A 7,108-nucleotide genomic window follows, 5' to 3' on the forward strand; every position below is an offset into this window, starting at 1 on the left:
ATCTACAGCTAAGGATGAACATCTGTTCTCAGCTCTGACACATATGCAAACACCATCCATCCATCCAATGCTTCATCAGAGAAACATAAATTTAGTAATCTTAGCATTTGGAGCCCCAGTGGCGAAGTGCGTTAAAGCACTGAGCTGCTGAACTTGCAGACCGAAAGGTTAGCTCTAGCTCCTGCCAATCTAGCAGTTCAAAAACATGCAAATGTGAGTAGATCAATAGGTACCGCTCCGGCGGGAAGGTAACGGCGCTCCATGCAGTCATGCCGGCCACATGACCTTGGAGGTGTCTACGGACAACGCCGGCTCTTCGGCTTAGAAATGGAGATGAGCACCAACCTCCAGAGTCAGACATGACTGGACTTAACGTCAGGGGAAACCTTTATCTTTACTAGCATTTGGAAGTATAGTCAGGACTCCATTTCTGCAGGTTCAGCTGCAGTAGGTAAAACAGCTGATCTGTGAAACTTGCTGATTGAAAGGTTGGCAGTTCAAATCCGCGGAGTGAGGTGAGCTCCCGTGGCTAGCCCCAGCTTCTGTCAACCTAGCAGTTTGAAAACATGCAAATGGGAGTAGATCAATAGGTCCCACTCCGGCGGGAAGGTAACGGCACTCCATACAGTTATGCTGGCCACATGATCTAAGAAATGTCTACGGACAACGCCGGCTCTTTGGCTTAGAAATTGAGATGAGCACCACCCCTCATAGTCATATATGACTATACCTAATGTCAAAAGAAGACCTTTACCTTTTACTTAACTTTTGCAGATTTATTTTTTGTGGATTTGATTCTCTAGGTCAGTGGTTCTCAAGATGATCCCCAGATGTTTTTGGCTTTCAACTTCCAGAAATCCTAACAGCTGGTAAACTGGCTGGGATTTCTGGGAGTCGTAGGCCAAGAACATCTGGGGACTCCAGGTTGAGAACCACTGCTCTAGGTCCTCCAGTGTGACTTTGTGAGTTGTGCTGGAGGAACTAAAAGTGTCAAAAATAGCAGGTTTTCTATCCTCAAGGGGACCTCGCACCCCTAACCCCAGTGAATATGAAGGACTGACTGTAATGTACCCGAGTTAGAAACATCTGACTTATAAATGACACATGGTGAAGAACAGGGGTGAGACAACAGAAAGTGAGAGAAATCTATGCCTAGGAAGGGTAATTCACTCCTGAAAGAGTTATCACGGGGGAAAAGGTGTCTCCACTGAAGCTTTATTACTGATCCTTGTTTCTACAACAAGCCAAAATTTTCAAAATCCAATTATCACAGGGACAGAATGTGAGGTGAAATCTTCTGAAGAGGGGCACAGACAGCAAAACAAACATCACAGGGGTGCTAACCCTTCCCTATGCTATCCAAAACTTAAATATATATACTATTAGCGGGTGTTACACTTGAAAATGTATCTTTTCCAGTTTACAAACAAATTCAACTTAAGAACAAACCTACAGAACCTATTTTGTTCATTAGTTTTAGGCTGTCTGTATTTGAAGGAAGTCATTGTCTGCCTGGTGGACACAATGGGACATCTCTCTCATGTCATTACATAGCTGTCTGTTGATGTCTTCCTGGACGTCCTAGATTTGTATATTGGTGAAACTTTCTGGAATTCCAGAAACTCAGTCTGCTCTAACTCCAAGAAATTCATCTCCATGCCTCAGAAGCAGAAAGGGATACTTCCTGTCTACAGAGGAAAGAATAGAAGGAATAACTGTCAGAATTCAACAGGAAGAAAAGTAAATACCATCACAGGTAAGTTGGGGACAAACGTATTTCACATTCTCAAAATAAAATAATCCCAAGTACCCCCTTGTTGAGAAGTTTCGTCCTGCTACTACCTGGAACCATTACCCTGTTACTTCAAGGTGGCCAGGAAGAAGGAAAGGTAGCATTCTTCAAATGAATTGACTCTACAACCCCATACACTATTACTCAAGAGAAATTCTCACTGAAATGTGTTGAATTGGTTTCAATGTAAGCAGCAGATTTTACCAGAGGTTTCAACCATTATTATTATTATTTTTTTTGCATTTCTCATCCCTGTCAGCCAAATGAAAATGCTATGTTGACTAGAATTTATTTTTACATTGCTCACTATTGATTCCTAACTGGCACAAACAACATTCCAAGTTGACACATTTCTGACTAATAGGGTCATGTGAGAATTAATGCTATGCGGAACATTTCTCCAACATATTTTTGACCATTCTCACACAATTCTCTAGAAAGCAAGCTCCTCTCAAAAAATATTTGAAGGAGGCAAACATTTCAGAATAATCCTCATAAGTAAGATTCACTACTCTATTGCCTTTTCTGTATTTGTGAGATGGCTGAAGACTGTCCGACTGCCCTGTCTGTCAAATGTATTAATCTCTATGGCAGTCAATAGCAGCCTCAGCTTCTCACAATTCATTTAAGTCCAGACTAGACACCCCATTATAAAGTAACTCTTCCCATGGTACCTTTTAGCTCTTTAAGTGTGGGCAACTGGTAAAACTTTAGAGCACTGGACAATAGTATAACAGAATGAGAGGAAAAATACAGCACCTTCAGCCGTCTTGCAGTGCACTAGAGCTGACGAACACCGCCGAAAGAAATTCCCAAGGGCCCTAAGAATGAAGCAAGGTGAAAATGGAAATCTTTTTAATGGAAAGGAGGGGGAAGCTTTTGGGAAACTGTGAGACAAATGTTGGAAAAGCACTAGCTCTCCCACCTCTTTCCTAAAGCACTACGCAATGCTGCCCTTCAGCTCTATTACAGAGCTCACAGCGAAGACATTGACATCTACAACCTGAACCAGGGGTCCCCAAACTTTTTAAGCCGAGGGCCGGTCCACAATCCTTCAGACTGTTGAGGGGCCAAATTATCATTTGAAAAAGAAAATGAAAAAATTCCTATGCACACTGCACATATCTTATATGTAGTGCAAAACAACAACAATAACAATGAAAGACCAATACAATATTTAAAAATGAAAACAATTGTAACCAACATAAACCTATCAGAAGTGTGGGCCTGCTTCTGGCCAATGAGATAGTCAGGTTAATTAGGATTGTTGTTGTTGTTGTGTCTTCAAGTCATTTCAGACTTTGGCCGAGCCTAAGTCTAAAATTAATTATTTATTTACTGCATTTATTTACTACATTTATATCCCACCCTTCTCACCCCGAAGGGGACTCAGAGCAGCTATATGTACATACAATATATTATATTATTAGCTTAACACAAAATTAGCATTATATATTAATATATTGAACTATACCACTATACTATTTTATAATATGTAATACATAACATATAATTAATATTATTATATGGTATTACTATTAGTATAATATTGTATAACATAAGATTATTATCAATATTATATGTATATACAATATATTATATTATTGAAACTGATATAAAAATATTATATTATAAAACTGAGGGTGGGGGCCAGGTAAATGACCTTGGAGGGCCGCATCAGGCCCCCGGGCCTTAGTTTGGGGACCCCTGACCTGAACAGTAGTGAAGCTATTTTCACTTTGTGAAGGATTCAGGTTTGGGCAGTGGTCATGAAAAAGGCAGTTGCTTTGGGATATGCTTTTATAGATGATAAGAAATGCAACCCCCGATTAATGATTTTAATCGAAACATATGCTATGAAACGGCTGAGAAACAAAATTAATTTAAAATATAATATTTTCCATATTCAATATACTGGTTGTTTTGTCAACTAAATATCACTGACAAAGAATTAAATACATTCTGTGCTATAATGAATTTTCAGCATGAGCTTTTGTGGTTATCAATCCCCTTCTTCAGAGAGCATCCAAACATTTATTTATTTACAATGTTTATACCCCTCCCTTCTCACCCCAAAGAGGACTCAGAGCAGCTTACAGAACACACATACGACAAACATTCAGTGCCGATTATAAAATTAACATGAACAGAGGTAAAGGAAGTTTTCCCCATCCTATTTCCGGCATCTTGGGGGCTGTGCTCGACTCCGGCCATGAGGTGGGGTGGGGTGGGGTGGGGTGGCTGTCTCTCCATGCTGAGGAGCTTTCCTCTGCTTGATGTCTTTGAGGGCGCCTTTATTACCTCGCTACTAAAAGCGGTACATATTTATCTACTTGCATTTCGGCTTTCGACCTGCTAGGTGGACAGGTGAGCTGGGACTAACAGCGGGTGCTCAACCCGACTCGGACTCAAACTACTGAACTTTCAATTGGCAGGATTTTTCTGCAGCACAAAGGTTTAGCCTGCTGTGCTAAGCCCAGCTCATGCTGAAATAAACCAGCTAGTCTGAAAAGTACTACAACTTCCTTTTCTTCATTTTTCTCATTTCCCTTTTTAGGTAAAGGTTTTCCCCTGACATTAAGTCTAGTCGTGTCCGACTCTGGGGGTTGGTGCTCATCTCCATTTCTTAGCCAAAGAGCTGGCATTGACCACAGACACCTCCAAGGTCATGTGGCCGACATGACTGCATGGAGCGTCGTTACCTTCCAGCCTGAGTGGTACCTATTAATATACTCACATTTGCATGTTTTCAAATTGCTAGGTTGGCAGAAACTGGGACTAAAAGCGGGAGCTCATCCCACTCCCCGGATTTGAAGCCCCAACTTTGCAGTCAGCATGTTCAGCAGTTCAGTGGTTTAACCCGCTGTGCCACCAGGGGCTCCTTTTCCCCTTTTTAGGCTATAACAAACAAGGCTATCTTTTCAAGAAACTATTAGATAAAGTGAGACCAGTTGCCTCAGGTTGTAGGTTCTGGGGTGGTATCTACACTGTACAGTTAATGCTGTTGACACCACCTTAATACTATGGAAATCCTAGAATTTTTCATTTAGTGAGGCACCAGCACACTTTAGTAGAGAAGGCTAAAGACCTATGATCATGTCTCATAGGATTGAGTCATGAAAGTTAAAGAGATGCCAAATTGCATGAATTCTACAGTGTAGATATATCCTGAGAGTTGTGGAGTAATGACAAAGAGTTGGATGTGTGCTCCATGTGGTCTACTTTGAAGCTCATAGACTAGTTTGCTGCCCACAGTTGTAGTGAAGGATGTTGTCCAATCAGAGAACTGAAGCAGGATTCAACCAACAATCCAAGTGGCTTCTGTATATGAGATTCAAGGATGGGCATCTTGTAGTTCACCTCAGCCAGCAAAATCTATTGTTTCAATCCTGCATAACTTACAATAGCAAGTGAACCCTCATTCAGTTGTTACTCTCATAAAGGATTCTTGACTCTGCCTGGTACTAGTCTAGCTCCCTGTTCAGATATTTAACAGTTTGCAAGATGCTCAATAACAATGTCATAGTTTCCTTTTCCATGGACAGCAACATGTAAATGGCTTTTCCAGGGTATGAACAATTCCAGGGAACTCGGGCACATTATTTATTTATTTACTACATTTATATTCTGTCTTCTCACTCCGAAGGGGACTCAGCGTGGCTAACAAATCATATTTACATACAGTATATTATATCACTAGCACAGCACAACACTAGCACTATATATCAGCATATTGCACCACACCACTATACTGTAATATTACCAGTAATATTACATGTAATAAATAAAATATAATTAATATTATTATATTGTATTACTATTAGTATTATATTGCATTACATTACACATTCACTAAGCAAAATAATTGCCATTGGAACTGATATAGTGGACTGCATCTAGCATGCAATAATTGTGCTACAAGACCCCCTTTTACCTGGATGGCAGCCGCATAAGATCATTCAGGAGCTACTATAGGAAGTAGCTCTGCTCCATGGAGGTGGCTAGATGGTCTTGATACCTTGGACCAGGGATCCTCAAACTTTTTAAGCAGAGGGCTAGTCCACGGTCCCTCATCGTGTTGGGGGGCTGGACTATAGTTTTTTAAAAATACAAACAAATTCCTACACACACTGCACATGTTTAATTTGTAGTGTAAAAATATATATATGAAAGAACAATATAATATTTAAAAATAAGAACAATTTTAACCAACATAAACCTATCAGGATTTCAATGGGAAGTGTGGGCCTGCTTCTGACCAACGAGATAAGTCAAGTTAATTAGGATTGTTGTTGTTGTTGTTGTTGTTGTGTGCCTTCAAGTCATTTCAGACTTAGAGCGAGCCTAAGTCTAAAACTGAGGACGGGGACCAGATAAATGACCTTGGAGGGCCGCATCTGGCCCATGGGCCTTAGTTTGGGAACCTCTGCCTTGGCCTTTTAACAGGAACACAGTCACTGGTGATAGACTGGGATCAGCCTCAGCAAAATTGTGAAGAAGGGCCCAGATGACAAAGCGCAATCCCTCTTAAGCCCTGGGATTTCAGTACAGCCTGGGTCACTGCAGTAAATAGCCTTCAAGGATAATTGTTTCTGTCTGGGCTAATTATCCCTGGACGATTTGTGTGCCTGGCAGCTTTAACCTCATTTTTGCTACACCACTCTTTGACAAGAACTACTCAGTTTCAGTTGTCCAAGATAAAGGAGATCTAATGGCACAATAGATGAAGACAAGACATCTGCGATAACCTTTGAAGGCAGCCAGGGCACACTGATAGCGACATCAATAAACCTGCTAATGTGTACAACAGTGAATGCACAGAAGGGGGTCTGAGAAAGTAGAGCCAATTTTGAAAGTGTGTCATTCTAGGTCTCCCTATTGATTGCAAAATTGCCATCAAACTATGAAGACTGTCAAAACTAGATACTTGAATGTTTAGGATTTTAACATTCCATTGAGTTCAATGGGGGAATTAACATTGATTTACATCACACTTTATTTATTTATACTTGTAATCACAAGTATGAGTGGAAATGAATTAGCATAGGTATTGGCATGAATGAGAAGTATGTGGACAAGTATGTGCATCTTGTATTATGTGTTTGTGGCTTCGCTTCTTCCCACCACAGGCACATAGTATCTGGAAAGACCCACAAAGAAGTTGACGTCCAATTTTTTAAAAACATGTCTCATTCTGATTATTAACTTCCAAGGGAGAAAGCTGCATTGAATATCAATGACATTTATGCCTGAGTAAACATGCATAGGATTCTATTGTGTGACCACGAACATCATAATCCAAAGTCTTCCAGAAGT

General features: G+C 40.5%; 1 long non-coding RNA gene across 1 annotated transcript; it reads right to left on the reverse strand.

Moving 5' to 3' along the window:
• Positions 1–1,198: 1,198 nt before the first annotated feature.
• Positions 1,199–3,410, reverse strand: LOC134298228 (uncharacterized). Its single transcript, XR_010005189.1, has 2 exons — positions 2,552–3,410; positions 1,199–1,688 (listed from the first exon to the last, which is right to left on the reverse strand). It is a non-coding gene; the product is annotated as an uncharacterized LOC134298228 (long non-coding RNA).
• Positions 3,411–7,108: the final 3,698 nt, after the last annotated feature.

The sequence above is a fragment of the Anolis carolinensis genome, chromosome 4 (assembly GCF_035594765.1).
Source record: "Anolis carolinensis isolate JA03-04 chromosome 4, rAnoCar3.1.pri, whole genome shotgun sequence".
Lineage (NCBI taxonomy): Eukaryota > Metazoa > Chordata > Lepidosauria > Squamata > Dactyloidae > Anolis > Anolis carolinensis.